At 43.5% G+C, this 18,555-nt stretch overlaps 1 protein-coding gene across 1 annotated transcript in view; it reads right to left on the minus strand.

Moving 5' to 3' along the window:
• Nucleotides 1-18,555, minus strand: part of pde4d (phosphodiesterase 4D, cAMP-specific) — a 642,699-nt gene that overhangs the window by 221,158 nt on the left and 402,986 nt on the right. The window lies entirely within an intron of this gene.

The raw sequence follows: 18,555 nt of genomic DNA on the forward strand, positions 1-18,555 counted from the left end.
TGCCAGAAGTTTCTGCCGAAAGCGTTCCGAAACTTACTGCATTATAATTCTGTTTTCAAAGTTAAACGGGACATCCTGCCAAAATCGAACAGGTGTCAATCAGTACAATCATCATTGCCACAATACACGCAAATATACATCTCAGAAGTCCAGTCATTCCATTTCGGGTCAGGTGGCATCATTTAACATTACCTCGGCTTATGTTGCAAAGTACTCGGTATTCACTGTTACCTCCCAACACGATGGGGCCATATTTCTGCCTCCAGTAAGTGCAATATTTGGATTTTCCAATTTCTTGCAAGAACATACATCAGCAGGAATGCCTTTCAGGACAGTAACATCCTGCAGGGTACAGATGGCAGCGACAAACCACTTGAAAAAGATCTCTCTCCAGAATAATGTCATAGGAACAGGAGTAGGCCATTCAGCCCCTCGTGCCTGCTCCGCCATTTGATAAGATCATGGCTGATCTGTGATCTAACTCCAAAACCTGCCTTTGGCCCATATCCCTTAATACCTTTGGTTGCCAAAAAGCTATCTATCTCAGATTTAAGCTGAGCAATTGAGCTAGTATCAATTGCCGTTTGCGGAAGAGAGTTCCAAACTTCTACAACCCTTTATGTGTAGAAATGTTTTCTAATCTCGCTCCTGAAAGGTCTGGCTCTAAATTTTAGACTGTGCCCCCTGCTCCAAAAATCCCCAACCAGCGGCAATAGTTTCTCTCTATCCATCCTATCTGTTCCCCTTCATATCTTATAAACTTCGATCAGATCACCCCTTAACCTTCGAAACTCCAGAGAATACAACCCCGATTTGTGTTATCTCTCCTCGTTACTTAACCCTTGAAGTCCGGGTATCATTCTAGTAAACCTACGCTGCACTCCCTCCAAGGCCAATATGTCCTCCGAAGGTACGGTGCCCAGAACTGCTCACAGTACTCCAGGTGCGGTCAAACCAGGGTTTTGTACAGCTGCAGCATAACTTCTGCCCCCTTGTACTCCAGTCCTCTAGATATAAAGGCCAGCATTCCATTTGCCTTCTTGATTATTTTCTGCACCTGTTCATGACACTTCAATGATCCATGTACCTGAACCCCTAAGGCCCTTTGGACATCCACTGTTTTTAACTTTTTACCACTTAGAAAGTACGCTGTTCTAACCTTTTTTGATCCAAAGTGGATGACCTCACATTTGTCTACATTGAATTCCATTTGCCACAGTTTTGCCCATTCACCTAATCTATCAATATCGCTTTGTAATTTTATGTTTTCATCTACACTGCTTACAATGCCACCAATCTTTGTGTCATCGGCAAACTTAGATATGAGACTTTCTATGCCTTCATCTAAGTCGTTGATAAATATTGTGAATAATTGAGGCCCCAAGACAGATCCCTGTGGGACTCCACTAGTCACATCCTGCCAATGTGAGTACCTACCCATTATCCCTACTCTCTGTCGCCTTTCGCTCAGCCAACTTCCTAACCAACTCCGTACTTTTCCTCGATTCCATGGGCTTCTATCTCAGCTAACAGTCTCTTAGGTGGGACCTTATCAAATGCCTTCTGGAAGTCCATATAAATAACATCCATTGACATTCCCCTGTCCACTACTTTAGTCACCTCTTCAAAAAATTCAATCAGGTTTGTCAGGCACGACCTACCTTTCACAAATCCATGCTGGCTCTCCCTGATTAACTGAAAATTCTCGAGGTGTTCAGTCACCCTATCCTTAATTATAGACTCCAGCATTTTCCCCACAACAGATGTTAGGCTAACTGGTCTATAATTCTCCGGTTTCCCTCTCCTTTCTTAAAAAGCGGAGTGACATGTACAATTTTCCAATCTGGAGGGACAGTTCCTGAATCTGGAGAACTTTGAAAGATTATAGTTAGGGCATCCGCAATGTGCTCACCTACTTCCTTTAAAACCCTGGGATGGAAACCATCTGGTCCTGGGGATTTGTCACTCTTTACTGCTATTATTTTCTTCATTACTGTTGCTTTACTTATGTTAATTTTATTGAGTCCCTGTCCCCGATTCAATATTAGTTTTCTTGGGATTTCCGGCATGCTATCCTCTTTTTCGACTGTAAATACTGATGCAAAGTAATTGTTCAACATGTCCGCCATTTCCCCATTGTCAATGACAATATCCCCACTTTCAGTTTTTAAGGGGCCAACACTGCTCCTGACCACCCTCTTTTTCCTAATATAACTATAAAAGTTCTTTGTATTGGTTTTGATATCCCTTGCGAGTTTCTCTTTTTGTAGCTCTTACTATCTGTTTTGTGACCTTTTGTTGCTCTTTGTATCTTTCCCGTTCGCCAGGATCTGTGCCATTTTTTGCCTTTTTGTATGCCCTTTCCTTATTTCTTATACTGTCCCTCATCTCTTTAGTTGTCCATGGCTGTTTTTTTGGCAAGTAGAGTTCTTGCCCCTCAGGGGTATAAACCGATTCTGTATCGCATTAAATGTTTCTTCAAACATTTCCCACTGATCATCAGTTGTTTTACCCATTAACAGATTTGCCCAGTTTACTGTGGACAGTCTCTGTCTCATCCCATTGAAGTCGGCCTTGCCCAAGTCTAGAATCTTAGCAGCTGATTCACTTTTTTCCCTTTCAAACACTACATTGAACTCGATCATGTTATGATCACTATTGGATAGATGTCCACGCACAGTTAAGCCGTTAACTAAATCTGGTTCATTACTCATTACTAAATCTAGTATGGCTTGCCCCCTTGTTGCCTCTAGGACATACTGCTGTAGAAAACTATCCCGGACACACTCAAGAAATTCACTACCTTTCTGACAGTTGCTAGTCTGCTTTTCCCAATCTATGTGAAGGTTAAAGTCCCCCATTAAGACCACTATGCCTTTCTTACACGCTTGTCTAATCTCTGCATTTATACAATCGAGCACTTCACTGTCACATCATGTCCCTGGTTTGGTCAATGTTTTGCTACAAACTCCCAACGCCCATTGTACCAAATATGGGAATTTTACATAATCTGTAAAAAAAAAAGTAAACTGTACCAAGAATTAAAATGTTAAAAGTTCTTTAAAAATCAGAGAAATTTGTGTTTTGCTTGGAAATTTTACTTTTAGATATATTTTAATCTATGTATTAGCTGAAGAAGGGAGAAAACAGACATAAAAAGGATAGACAAGAGAGAAAATTGTTAGATGCAGTAAAAGCTGTGTCCAACAACTTGTAAATATACAGTTCTGGTAGCTTGCACTATTTTTCGCAATAGCCTAAAAAGAGAAAATCCTGTAACAAGAGAAAACTGAGCAGCATTAAAGTATGAGTATTTTCAATAAAAGTAGTCTGATTACAATCCAAGTGCAGGGGTTGGACGATACTCACGGGTACCTTTCAAAAACATCAGGGCCGAGAGTTTCCTCCACATTTGCACCCAGATCTACCCATAATCTGGGCGCAAACCAATTACGTGACTTGAAAGATCGCAGAATTTTAGGCGTAAGTGAATGACACAAGTAACTACAATATGCCAAATTCTTCTCGATCTTTCACGTCCGTCCATCAAACCCTCTGTCTGGACGAATCTCCACCCACAAAACTGGCCAATTGTCATTATCCTCCAATTGCACTTGTTTGGGGGTCTCTCAACATTGGGATGAGATTTTCTGGTCTTTTAATTGCAATTTTTTGAGTGCTTTTTTAAAATTTATACTTGGAGACCTGCTCTGTATTATCTGTTTCTTTTAATGCATTTTTATGACATCAGTCACAAAAAATTAAAAAGCTTCTATGATTAAACATGCAGTGCCTGATGTGCGTTAATTTTGGTTAAATGAATTGAAACTTAAAATTTTAAGATTCAAAGAAGAAATATACTGGTGTGGGTTTGGCAATTCCTTGGGCACCGATTGTTTATGCCCATTTTAAGTTTGGGTGTATTCTAATGAGATTGGGAGGATTCTTGGGTGTGACTTGACATCGCAAAATGAGGGCAACACTGGGTGCATTTTTGAATCCAATTTCCGGGTTGCGCCCAAGGTGGAAACTCCAAGCCCAGTAGCAGTTATGATACCGTATTAGTAACCTAGAGATTGGAAATTCAAATCCCACCATGGAAAACTGTGAAATTACAGACAATTTACAGCCCAGAAAAAGACCATCCAGCCCAACTGATATATGCCGGTGTTTATACTCCACACAAGCCTCCTCCCACTTGACTTCTTCTAACCCTACCAGCAAATCTCTGGATATTAAATTCAATAGATCTGGTAATTTGTGACATAAACTTGTCTTTTCTCTTTATAGATGCTGACTGACGTACTGTGTGTTTCAAGCATTTTCTGTTTTTATTTCAGATTTCTAGCGTCTGCAGCATTTTTGCCTTTTCGTGGTAATTTGTGGGTTAGCAGCAGAAAAAATTACCATGAAAAATGCCAGATCATCGCAAAACCTGAACTAGTTCCTCAGGGCAGTGTCCTAGGCCCAACCATCTTTAGCTGCTTCATCAATGACCTTCTCTCCATCATAAGGTCAGAAATGGGGATGTTCGCTGATGATTGCACAGTGTTCAGTTCCATTCGCGACCCCTCAAATAATGAAGCAGTCCGAGCCCGCATGCAGCAAGACCTGGACAACATCCAGGCTTGGGCTCATAAGTGGCAAGTAACATTCGCGCCAGACAAGTGCCAGGCAATGACCATCTCCAACAAGAGAGAGTCTAACCACCTCCCCTTGACATTCAATGGCATTACCATCACCAAATCCCCCAACTTCAACATCCTGGGGGTCACCACTGACCAGAAACTTAACTGGACCAGACATATAAATACTGTGACTACAAGAGCAGGTCCGAGGCTGGGTATTCTGCGGCGAGTGACTCACCTCCTGACTCCCCAAAGCCTTTCCACCATCTACAAGGTACAAGTCAGGAGTGTGATGGAATAATCTCCACTTGCCTGGATGAGTGCAGCTCCAACAACACTCAAGAAGCTTGACACCATCCAGGACAAAGCAGCCCGCTTGATCGCCACCCCATCCACCACCCTAAATATTAACTCCCTTCACCACCGGCGCACAGTGGCTGCAGTGTGTACCATCCACAGGATGCACTGCAGCAACTCGCCAAGGCTTCTTCGACAGCACCTCCCAAACCCGCGACCTCTACCACCTAGAAGGACAAGAACCTAGTCCAAAGGCTGAGCTGGGAAACGAACAGACTTGCAGGTCGAAGCTGGAGGCCAAAGACAAATGGTAGAGGTTCCCGGAATTGAAATAGAGGCAGTCCTCCAAAGTAGCATTGACCAACTTCAATGATTTGAGGTGGGGTCGCCCTCCCCACCCCCCTCCCCCCTGACAAGGTGGTGGTGGGTCGCCTTCTTGAGTACTGTTTTTTGGACAACTGAATGGCTTTCCAGTCCACTTCAGAGAGCAGTAAGAATCTACCTTGTGTGGAACTCTAGGCCAGACCAGTTATTGGAGGCAGTTTCAGTTCCCTGAAGGATTTTTTCTTTATTCGTTCATGGGATGTGGGCGTCACTGGCAAGGCCAGCATTTATTGCCCATCCCTAATTGCCCTTAAGAAGGTGGTGATGATCCGCCTTCTTGAACCTCTGCAGGCCGTGTGGTGAAGGTTCTCCCACAGTGCTGTTGGGAAGGGAGTTCCAGGATTTTGACCCAGCGACAATGAAGGAACGGCGATATATTTCCAAATCGGAATGGTATGTGACTTGGAGAGGAACGTGCAGTTGGTGTTGTTCCCATGTGCCTGCTGCTCTTGTCCTTCTAGGTGGTAGAGGTCGCGGGTTTGGGAGGTGCTATCGAAGAAGCCTTGGCGAGTTGCTGCAGTACAACCCGTGGATGGTACACTCTGCAGCCAAGGTGCGCCAGTGCTGAAGGGAGTTAATATTTAGGGTGCTGGATGGGGTGGCAATCAAGCAGGCTGCTTTGTCCTGGACAATGTCGAGCTTCTTGAGGGTTGTTGGAGCTGCACTCATCCAGGCAAGTGGAGAGTATTCCATCACACTCCTGACTTGTGCCTTGTAGATGGTGGAAAGGCTTTGGGGAGTCCTGAGGTGAGTCACTCGCCGCAGAATACGCAGCCTCTGACCTGCTCTCGTAGCCACAGTATTTATATGTCTGGTCCAGTTAAGTTTCTGGTCAATGGTGACCCCCAGGATGTTGGTCGTGGGGGATTCGGCGATGGTAATGCCGTTGAATGTCAAGGGGGGGTGGTTAGATTCTCTCTGGTTGGAGATGGTCATTTCCTGGCACGAATGTTACTTGCCACTTATGAGCCCAAGCCTGGATATTGTCCAGGTCTTGCTGCATGTGGGAATGGACTGCTTCATTATTTGAGGGGTTGCGAATGGAACTGAACATTGTGCAATCATCAGCGAACATCCCCATTTCTGACCTTATGATGGAGGGAAGTTCATTGATGAAGCAGCTGAAGATGGTTGGGCCAAGGACATTGCCCTGAGGAACTCCTGCAGCAATGTCAATTCAGGTGTACCGCCTTTAATTTTAACTTACTATTTTTCCCTGATGTGACATTAGTCACTCATGCCCTATTACTGTTGTTAAACACTCTGTCCCTTCCTGACACACACTACTTGTTTTTACCCAAATCACTACTCTGCTCTACTATCTTGACGTTTCTCTTTAGACTTATAAATTTACCCTTACCTGAACCCTCTATCTACCCTATCAACCTCTATAATCATCTTAAACAGCTCAATTAGATCACTCCTTCATCTTCTATACTCAAGGGAATACAAGCCTAGTCTCTGCAACTTGTTATCATAATTTAACCCTTTTAGCCCCGGTATCTTTGTTGTCAATGTGCGCTGCACCCCCTCCAAGGCCAATTTATCCTTCCTGAGTTGCGGTGCCCAGAACTGAACACAGGACTCTAAATGGGGTCTAACCAGCGATTTATATAACTGAAACAAATAATAAAATATGAGGTTGGGATTATTTGTAAACTCGTGCAACTTTTATAGTGGAGTTTTGAAAACAGTGTTCAATGTTTTATAGTTAATTTTCTTATTGTTTTTTGATGGCTGATTGAGCAGCATGGCATTCGGAAAAAGCGTGTTGGAGTTGAATATAGTGTACATCCTAAAGGTGTACAAATCAATGACAAGTACAATAATATTACAAGGTTTAATTATTGGTGAGTTTGTAAGATTTATTAAATTCTCTTACAAAAGAGTGGCCATCATTAGCTGAAGAGGTGTTATATATAAATCTAGGGGGGAAATTAGAGAATTTTTTTTGTATAACACAGCAAGCTATTACAATCTGGAATGCACTACCTGAAAGGGTGGTGGAAGCAGATTCAATAGTAACTTTCAAACAGGAATTGGATACATTCTGAAAAGGAGAAATCTGCAGAGCTATGGGCAAAGAGCAGGTAAGTGGGACAAATTGGATAGCTCTTTCAAAGGGCCGGCACAGACATGATGGGCCAAATGGTCTCCTGTGTTGTACGATTCTTTGATAGGAGAAAATAGTGTTCACTCTTTGTCCAGTTACATAAAATTAAACAGGAATTACACAACATGGTAACAGGCCAATAGGACTAACCAGTGCATGTTGGTGCTTATCATCCACATAAGCATTAGTCTTAATCCCATTTGCTCGCTCAGTTCCCATATCCGTTTATTCCCCTTTCCTTGAACCAAACAGGAACAGGAGTAGGCCAATCAACCCCTCGATCCTGTTCTGCCATTCAATCAGATCATGGCTCTCTGTACCTCAGCTTTATTTATCCGCTTTTGATCCACGTGTCTTGATACCCTTACCTAACAAAAATCTATCTCAGTTAGATCACCCCTCAACCTTCTAAGCTCAAGGGTAGACAAGCCAAGTTTATGCAACGAGTCCTCTTAATTTAACCCTTTAAACTCCGTTTCCTAGTCACCGATTCCATCCCTCTCCCTGGCCACTGTCTGAGGCACGTTGGCATCCTATTTGACCGAGATGAGCTTCCAACCACACATCCGCTCCATCACCAAGACCGCTTACTTCCACCTCCGTAACATTGCGTGACTCTGCCCCTGCCTCAGCTCATCCGCTACTGAAACACTCATCCATGCCTTCGTTACCTCTAGACTTGACTATTCCAATGCTCTCCTGGCCAGCCTCCCATCTTCCACCCGCCATAAACTTGAGCTCATCCAAAACTCGACTGCCTGTTTCCTAACTCGCACCAAGTCCCGTTCACCCATCACCCCTGTGCTCGCAGACCTACATTGGCTCCTGGTCCGGGAACGCTTCGATTTTAAAATTCTCATCCTTGTTTTCAAATCCCTCCTTGGCCTCACCCCTCCCTATTTCTGTAACCTCCTCCAGCCCTACAATCCTCTGAGAACTCTGCGCTCCTCCAATTCCATCCTCTTGCTCATCCCCGATTTTAATCGCTCCACCATTGGCAGCCGTGCCTTCAACTTTGGAATTCCCTTCCTAAACCTCTCCACCTCTCTCTCCTCCTTTAAGACACTCCTTAAAACCTACCTCCTTGACCAAGCTTTTGGTCACCTGTTCTAATAGCTCGGTGTCAAATTTTGTTTGATTACGCTCCTGTGAAGCGCCTTGGGGCGTTTTACTATTTTAATGGTGCTATATAAATGTAAGTTGATGTTGTTGGTATCACTCTGGTGAATCTGCTCTGTACTCCCTCCAAGGCCAATATATCCTTCCTGAGGTGCGGTGCCCAAAACTGAACCTAGTACTCCAAATAAGGAACCACCTATTTAATCTATTCTTAAATGATGACATAGGGCCCGATATTACCATGGCGGTGGGTTTGTGGCGGGGGGTCGAAATCGGTCTGCCCCGCGCGCAATCGCAGGCTGATTGGATCCACTTACCTGGTCTTCCGGGTTCCCTGCTGCTGAGCTGCGCGGCGGGCGGACTGCGCATGCGCAGTAAGGTCTGTCAGCTGGAGGAGCCCTATTTAAAGGGGCAGTCCTCCACTGACTGATGCTGCAAGAAATAGGAAAAATTACAGCATGGAGCAGCCCAGGGGGAAGGCTGCTCCCAGGTTTAATGGTGCCTCACTCCAGCTCTTATTGTATGGGGTGAGGAGGAGGGGGAGGACAGAGATCTTCCCCAGGCGGGCGGTCTGCCTCTGCCACCAAGAAGACCTGGCTCGAGGTGGCAGAGGACGTCACCTGCACCACCAACATACAGTGCAGGAGGCGCTGCAATGACCGAAGGAGGTCAGCCAAAGTGAGTACACTTACTCATTCCCCTACACTCCGTCTGCCACATCACCGCCCCCAACCCACATCTCCTTCTGCACAGCCAACACTACTCTGTCACATCACTCCTCACACCCACTCAAAGCTCATCCTCATCTTACCTGCACCTACTCACCTCGCCAGTACTCATCCCGCCACTACCACTCAACCCAATCCTCATACAATCTCATGGCTCTATCTCATACTCACCCTCTCATGCATCTCTTTCACGGTCAGCCTCACTCAACCTGCCACTACCTGTGTTGCAGCCACAGGGCAGGCATCACATATGTGCAGTAGGAAGCGTAAGGCAAACGTGTCGTGAGCATTAAGGGGATCCACAAGGGTGTTTGAGGGTTTGTCATGGTTTTTACTTATATTTAATTTCTGAGCAACTCACATTACATATTATATTGGCACCCCTGCTGCCACGTCTTTACGAATCTTGTCTGGTTTGTGCAATAATGCCCTTTCCTGAGGATCACAATGAAGACCCACAAATGATGCCACCCATTGTGTCACTGCAGAGTGGGTGTAGGTATATTTGCAGGGCTCTTTTGTGCAGACGACTGAGAGACGTCGGCGATGTCCCTGGTGGCACCCTGGAAGGATGCGGAGGAGAAGTTGTTGAGGGCAGAGGTGACTTTGACAGCGACAAGTAAGAAGATGGTGCTCGCGCCAGCCGGGAACGGCTCGGCATGAAGGAGGCTGCAGATGTCCACGACTACATGTCGAGTGACTCTGAGCCTCCAAGTGCACTGCTGCTCAGAGAGGTCCAGGAAGCTGAGCCTCGGTCTGTGGACCCTGTGGCGAGGGTAGTGCCCTCTGCGACGCATCTCTCTCTGCGGTTCCCCTCCCTCCTGCTGTGCAGGTGGATGTGTCACAGCACTGTGTTGTGGAGCTCCATGTGTCAGAGGTGGACGGCGTGGCCGGCGAGGCTGGTGATGCTGTTCGCCCTCCGAGGAGGTCATGACTGTAGCTACGGTGGCCCCCATTCGGAAGATGTATATCTGAGGGGGTCTGCAAGGTAGATACATGTGTCTGGACACCGGGGTAAGTGTGCAAGTTGGTGAATTTTATTGTTAGGAGGAGGGTGGTGGAGGCCAAACTTTGTCCAAAGTGACGGAGTGGCCTCCTGCACCTGTCTCCCACACCTGTCAAATGGACCTTTGCAGCTGCCACAGGCTGATGGCTGCAACACGTCCATTTGAACTGGGAGTGTCATTTGCAAAATCCCATCCCTGCTAAAATAACAGGTCAATCAGGTCTGTAAACAACCTGAAGTACCTGTTCAATTACTTTAAGTGGCACCTCGCCGGCTTTAATTGCCGGCGGGAGTCCCACATGCAGGGGCTGCGCGCACATGTCAGCGCGTCACTGGGGAACCCGGAAATGGGGCAGGTTGGAGCCGGGCTCCCGACCCGCCCCGGGAATCCCCGACTTTCGCAGCCCCCCCCCGCCACGAACGCACCCGATCGTGGGTGTGAAAATCGAGCCCATAGTCTCTGCTGGAGCATTCCACAGCTTCACAATCTTTTGTGTTTGAAAAAAATGTATCCTATTCTCTGGCCTAAATCTCTTACATTTAATCCTATCTATATCCCCTCAATCACTGGAAACTGTCTGTTTCTATATAAATGCAAATTGCTGTTGTTGTACTCTGTCTCATCCCCTTATAATTTTGACCACCTCTGTCAAATCATGCCTTAATCTCCCAATTTTTCACGTTTTTCTTTGTATTTGTATTTCCTCACACCAGGCAGCATCCTGGTAAATCTATACTGTGCAAAATACCACGGATGCTAGAAATCTTAAATAAAAACAGAAAATGCTGGAAATACCCAGCAAGTCAGGCAGCATCTGTGGAGAAACAGAGTTAACGTTTCAGGTCGATGACCTTTCGTCAGAACTGGAAAAAGTTGAAAATTAAACAGTTTTTAAGCAAGTACAGAGCCAGGGAAAGGAGTGGGGAGGCAAGAACAAATGGGAAGGTCTCTGATAGGGTGGAGGGCAGGAGAGATTAAATGACAAAAGGGATGATGGTGCAAGGCAAGGAGGGTGGTAATGGGACAGGTAAAGAAACAAAAGATGGGTCTAGAGGAGCTATAAATGGCAATATCAGAACCATTGGCAGCACTTGGTGTCTGAAAAAAGGGGAGCAGCGGTTATGATCTGAAGTTACTGAAATCAATGTTTAGTCCAAAAGATTGTTAAGTGCCTAATCGAAAGTTGAGGTGCTGTTCCTCGAGAAAGAATTAACGTTTCAGGTTGATAGCCCTTCATCAGAACTCTCTATTGTCTCAACATCCTTCCTTATATTATAAAGTGGAGCCCAAAACTTCACACAGTTATCCAACTGCGGTCTTATTCAAGTTTTGTATAAGAACATAAGAACAAGGAACAGGAGTGCGCCATACGGCCCCTCGAGTCCGCTCCACCATTCAATAAGATCATGGCTGATCTACTACCTCAACTCCACTTTCCTGACCTATTTCCCTTGATTACATTAGCTTCCAAAAATATATCAATCTCAATCTTGAATATACTCAATGATTGAGCATCCACAGCTCTCTGGGATAGAGAATTCCAAAGATTCACAACTCTCAGTGAAGAAATGTTTCCTCATCTCGGTCCTAAATGGCTGACCTCTTATCTTGGGTAAGGAGACCAAAACTGTACATAGTATTCCAGGTGGGGTCTCACCAAAGTCCTATATAATTGCAGCAAGACCTCCCTACTCTTATACTCCAATACCCTTCCAATAAAGGCTAACGTACTATTTGCCTTCCTAATTGATTGCTATACTTGCATGTTAACTTTCTGTGATTCATGTACAAGGACACCCAAATCCCTCTGAACGACAACATTTCTTAGTCTCTCACTTTTTAAAAAATATTCAGCTTTTCTGTTCTTCCTACCAAAATGGATAATTTCACATTTCCCCATGTTATACTCCATCTGACACCTTCTCGCCCACTTACTTAACTTGTTTATATCCCTTTGCATCCTCCTCACAGCTTACTTTCCCACCTAGCTTTCTATCATCAGCAAACTTAGATACATTACACTTGGTCCTCCCATCTAAGTCATTGATATGTATTAATGTAAGGAATCTTACAACACCAGGTTATAGTCCAACAGTTTTATTTGAAAATCACAAATAAAACTGTTGGACTATAACCTGGTGTTGTAAGATTCCTTACATTTGTACACCCCAGTCCATCACCAGCATCTCCTCATCATTGATATGTATTGTAAACAGCTGAGGCCCAAGCACTGATCCTTGCGGCACTCCACTAGTTACCACCTGCCAACCTGAAAATGACCCATTTATCCCTACTCTCTGTTTTCTGTCCATTAACCAATACTCTATCTATGCTAACATATTACCTCCAATCCCATGAGCCTAATCTTGTGTAACAACCCCTTATGTGGCACCTTATCGAATGCCTTTTAAAAATCCAAATATACTACATCCACTGGTTCCCTCTTATCTACCCTGCTAGTTACACACTCAAAAAAACTCCAATAAATTTGTCAAATACAATTTCCCTTTCATAAAACCGTGTTGACTCTGCCTAATCATATTATGATTTTCTAAGTGTCCTGTTACTATCTCCTTAATAATAGATTCTAGCATTTATCCTACTACTGATGTCAGGCTAACTGGCCTATCGTTGCCTATTTTCTTTCTCCCTCCTTTCTTGAATTGCAGGGCTTCATTTGCTGCCTTCCAATCCACTGGGACCATTCAAGAATCTAGGGAATTCTGGAAGATCAAAACCAATGCATCTACTAAATCTGCAGCCACCTCTTTTAAAACCCGAGGATGTAGCCTGTTAAGACCAGGGGACAATGTCGATTAACTATTACATAACTACTTTTTATTCTATTCTTCTTTCAATAAAATCCAGTATTCCATAAGCTTTTTTTTAATGGCCTTATCCACTTGAGAAGCTGCTTTTAATGTCTTGTGAACCTGAAACCCTAAATCCCTCTACTCTTCTAAATCACCCAGTTTTCCCCAAAGTATAATTATTACTTTTTTTTTTAAACCAAAAAAAACCATATCACAATTACTGACATTGAAATCCATCTGCTACTTTTTGCCCATTCCACCATCTCATCAATAGAATCATTTACTTTGCTTCCTATTTTGTTATCGTCTGCAAATTTGGACACCACTCCCTCCAGCCTTATATCCAAATCATTGAGGTATACAGTGAACAGAGCTACCCACTTCCACCAGTTTTTAATCCAATTCGCTACCCTCCTCCGAACTCCATACCTCTTAATCTTCTCCAATAGTCTCTTGTGTGTTACACTGACAAAGGCTTTGAAATCTCCTTTTTAAAGATATGTTGATCTACAGTCCTGTGTGCCAATTCCTCTTTCCATCTCACCTCAGCTCAGCTACCTCACTCCTCGTCATTCTGAAGTCTGTCCTATTTGAATCTGGTGCCCTGTTTTTCCTTTCTATTTGGACCTTAAACCTCATCAAAAAACCCATCAAAAAACACTTACTTCATTATCTCCTCCACACCAGCACATCTCTTTCCCTTCCACACACCCCTGCCCCCATTGCAACCATTTAACTTCTGAATTACTAGCGCTAACACCATTGGAGATCTCCAAGTATACACAGAAAGATTTGTGTTTGAAAGTCATTTTTTTAAAGTTTGAGACCTCAATTCAGTGTTTACATTTAATTGTGAATTTAGCATAAAAGAATGCAGTTCATTCAATGTTATTCTAGAAATCTGTTTTGTCACGATGCCAATCTGTGCTCCTAATTGTGGATGTTTTTGTTAAATTCCAGCTATTTCATGCCATTTAAAATAAAAATGTTTGAGATTAAAGTAATGAGGTTGTCTAGGCACATGGGGGTGAAATTCAACTTTGGCGGGGGCACAAAACGGGTGGTAGCGGATTTGCCGCCTGATATTGTTTGACTATTTTACCATTGAAGTCAATGGAGAGGAAAATCAGGTGTGGTGTATAAAGGGCCAGCACTCCACACCGTCCAAAGTTGGATTTCATCCCCACAGTGATTAAATCACTAACATAAAAATATTTTGCTCAGTTACCTTTTCTATTTTTAAAAGTGTAAAACTACAAGGAACATCCTGCTCCCTCATCATGCCCATCATTTACATCCGAAGCAAGAAAGCTACAAATCTGACTGTGCTATCCCCTGCTGCTTGACCTTGTCTCCCTCATGACACATAATCAGTATGAAAACCCACTGGTACACCAATGTGGTGAACATTGCATTCTACCTTCTATGAAGAACAGCTGAATTATGGTCTCACTACGCTCTAAAAAGTATAATTTAATTTATAAAAGACTACAATTTTCAAATTACAATCTTTTACTGATAAAACAGAGACACTTCTCTATTGGAATAATAAAATAAATATATCAACCAGCCCTGGAAAGAACAGCTTAGATTCTTTAAACATTCAATATTATTTCTCCTGCTTTGAGTTGGTGCCAGTGCTTAGTCTTACATTTATTAACTGACATTCATCATTGTTTGCAAATTTTGTGATTGGCAAACTGATTAGGACATGTAAATAAATTAGCTGGTTAGTTGATCATTTTTGTTGCTGACGCAGCAACAAAAAGGCGAGTAGTGGAGGTGTGGGGATGGCCATAGCGAGGTGTTTGTCCTCATTGATGACATGTTGAAGGCTGCGGATGAGGACAAACACCTCGCTATGGCCATCCCCACACCTCCACTACTCGCCTTTAAACAGCCACCCAACCTCAAACAGACCATCGTTCGCAGCAAACTACCTAGCTTTCAAGAGAACAGCGTCCACGACGCCACACAACCCTGCCACGGTAACCTCTGCAAGACATGCCAGATCATCGACACAGATACCACCATCACACGAGATGACACCACCCACCAGGTGCATGGTTCATACTCCTGTGACTCAGCCAACGTTGTCTACCTCATACGTTGCAGGAAAGGATGCCCCAGAGCATGGTACATTGGCGAGACCATGCAGACGCTGCGACAACGGATGAACGGACACCGCGCAACAATCGCCAAACAGGAGGGTTCCCTCCCAGTCGGGGAACACTTCAGCAGTCATGGACATTCATCCACCGACCTTCGGGTAAGCGTACTCCAAGGCGGCCTTCGAGACACACGACAACGCAAAATCGTCGAGCAGAAATTGATAGCCAAGTTCCGCACCCATGAGGACGGCCTCAACCGGGATCTTGGGTTCATGTCACGCTACACGTTACCCCACCAGCGAACAAATGTTATCTGTTTTTAATATAATGGGTCATTTGCTGGCTCTCTCTGCCTTCCGGATGTTTCTGCCTCTCTCTGTGTTTTTTTTTCTCTGTTTTTTTTCCCTGTTTGTTTTTTTGTTGAATGTGTATTCGGAGGTTCTGCAGGTAACACCTCTCTGTCTGAACACGGTGATTGCCTTGGCAACGGGCAGTTGCAGGGGCAGTCTGTAAACACCATGTATTATTGTTCAATATGTATAAATGCGTAGGCTTCAAGGAGATCTTGAAACATTTGCCTGAGGAAGGAGAAAATCTCCGAAAGCTTGTGAATTTAAAATAAAATTGCTGGACTATAACTTGGTGTTGTAAAATTGTTTACAATTGTCAACCCCAGTCCATCACCGGCATCTCCACATTATCAATGATAGGTCTTTGATGTGAGTCAAGGACTGGTCTGAATGTCTCCATGTTTATGGCAGATCAATATAGGGAACGAGCTTAGCCAAAGTTGAAAGACATTCCAGGTTGGGAGATAAGGAACAGAAGGGACAGGGAAGAACATTCCAAGTTGGAAGATGAGGAAGTTATCCCCTTTGATGTCTAACAGCAGCATGATCAGCACATGGACGATTTAGGATTGGCCGGAAATAATGTAACCCCGCATGGCAACCTATGCCCGGCTTATGATTGGTGTTGACCCTCGTTAAGTATGTTCCAACCCTATTGATTTGTATAAAACCGTGTGGATTTCTGTATGTTGTTGTTCTTGCTCTGCCAGCATAGAGGGACTCTATCAGGAGTCCAAATCAATGCTGCAGACTAAGAACCCTGCTATTAAAGATGTGTTGGACTTTAAAATGTATTCGACTTCAGTTATTACTGAACCAGACTGAGGGGAAAGAATCCGGATCGTCAGGGCTGTATAACTGGCGGCCGATGTGACACCAACACATTATTTTATACTGGTGCCCATGACAAATTTCTATCCCATGAACTGTACCAATAAATAGTATCAATTCCTAAATCAAAGTACAATCGAAAGATTTTCTGCCCCCTGCAACAGGGCAGAATTGGCATTCTATTCAGATTAACAGGGAGAAAACAAAAAGGTCCCCCGGCAGTGTCATACTAATTATGCCCCTAGAATCAGCAAGCTGTCGTCACTAGCTCTAATTTAAAATCCACAAGAATGTAAGTGCATGCTACTTCCTCCCTAGAAAGCACAGTAGTTCAGTCTCTAAATGTTGACTTTTTTCTCTTTGAATCGGGAGTTTCAAAGAGAAGGTAAATGTATCTATGACGGGGGAATTAAGAGGATCAAAGCACTTTGATATAAAGAACTGCTCCCATTTAGTTAAGTTACAAAAAGTCTCCGACCAGACATGTTTGCATTTTAATGCACTTTCTCCAGTTCCACAGGGATGTAATATTTCATACGTTTCCAAACTCATTTAGGAAGCTATTTGGCTGACATCAGCTATGCGAATGGAATAATTTTGTACTTATTTAAGGTGAAATGGTCCCTTTTCCACATAACAATCACTGTATTTCAAAGTAATTAATTTAAAGCGAAGTGCTTTATGTTTCAGGGAGATATGATAAGGCACTGTATAAATGCAAGCCTTGATTTTGTCGTTTTATCTACTTTAATCACTGACTGCAATATGCAACTAAACTACTTTAATGCCAACAGATCTACACCAGAGGTCAGTGTTTATAAATGAAAAATAGAGGAACCGAAAACCACAAAGAATAGTAATCCCGACATACAGGTTTGTAGCTCTACATTACTGATAAGGATATAAATTCCCATATTCATGGAATTCCCTTTCAGAAAATGGATACAGATAAGAAATTCCTCTACACAGGGGTGAAATTCCTCTTTGAATGAAAAATAGGGAATGCTGCTTTTTCTCTAAAAGACCACCTAAGTATTTTTTTAAACTTGGAAACAGTTTAAATGTCAGCCACACATCAACAGCAGTATGTCGAGCAGTAGAGGTGCAATACCACCTTGTTCAGAAAGATTCATCACCAGTGTTAAGCTGCCGTGTCAAATTTTGGGATTCTGCACTAATTTTCCTCCGAAAGGAATACATTTTGAGCAGCTTACCTAAAGTGTTTAGCTGCTCCAGACAGTTCCAGTGACATTTGAGAGCTGTTTTAATTGCGTGATGGACTGTTGTTTTATAGAGTTGCCAAACAACTATATCCCATTATAGACTGTGATAGTAACAGTGTAAAGGGCAAAAAGGGGAAGGAATTCCTGAGATGTGATCAAGAGAACTTTCTGGAACAGCGTGTTTCCAGCAGAACTAGGAAGGAAACAGTGCTGGATTGAGTTCTGGGAAATGAAGTGGGACAGGTGGAGCATGTTACAGTGGGGGAGCATTTGGGGACCAGTGACCATAACATCATTAGGTTTAGAATAGTTATGGAAAAGGACAAGGAACAATCAAATGTGAAAATGCTTAACTGAAGGAGGACAAATTTCAGTGAGTTAAAATGGATCTTGTCCAGGTGGATTGGAATCAAAGATTGGTAGGCAAAACAATAAATGAACAATGGGAGGCCTTCAAGGACGAGTTGGTTCGGATACAGTGTAGATGTATCCCTACGAGGGGGAAATGAAGGGCATCCAAAGCTAGAGCTCCCTGGATGACTAAAGATATAGAGATTAAAATGAAACAGAAAAAGGAGGCTTTTGACCAATGTAAGGTTCATAGTACAGGAGAGAACTCGGCTGAATACTGAAAGTACAGAGGAGATGTTTAAAAAAAAGGAAGAGGGGCAAAGAGAGAGTATGAGAATAGATTAGCGGCTAACATAAAAGGGAACCCAAAAGTCTTTTATAAAAATATATACAGCAAAAGGGTAGTCAAAGAAAGGGTGGGACCATTAGGGACAAAAGAGGAGATCTTCTTGTGAAGGCAAAGGGCATGGCTGAGGTACTAAATAAATACTTCATATCTGTCTTCACTACAGAAGAGGATCTTGCCATTGTAGCAGTAAAGGAGGAGGTAGTAGTGATATTGGATAGGATAAAAATAAATAAAGAGGAGGTACTAAAAAG

The sequence above is a fragment of the Heptranchias perlo genome, chromosome 1, assembly GCF_035084215.1.
Source record: "Heptranchias perlo isolate sHepPer1 chromosome 1, sHepPer1.hap1, whole genome shotgun sequence".
NCBI classification, from domain to species: domain Eukaryota; kingdom Metazoa; phylum Chordata; class Chondrichthyes; order Hexanchiformes; family Hexanchidae; genus Heptranchias; species Heptranchias perlo.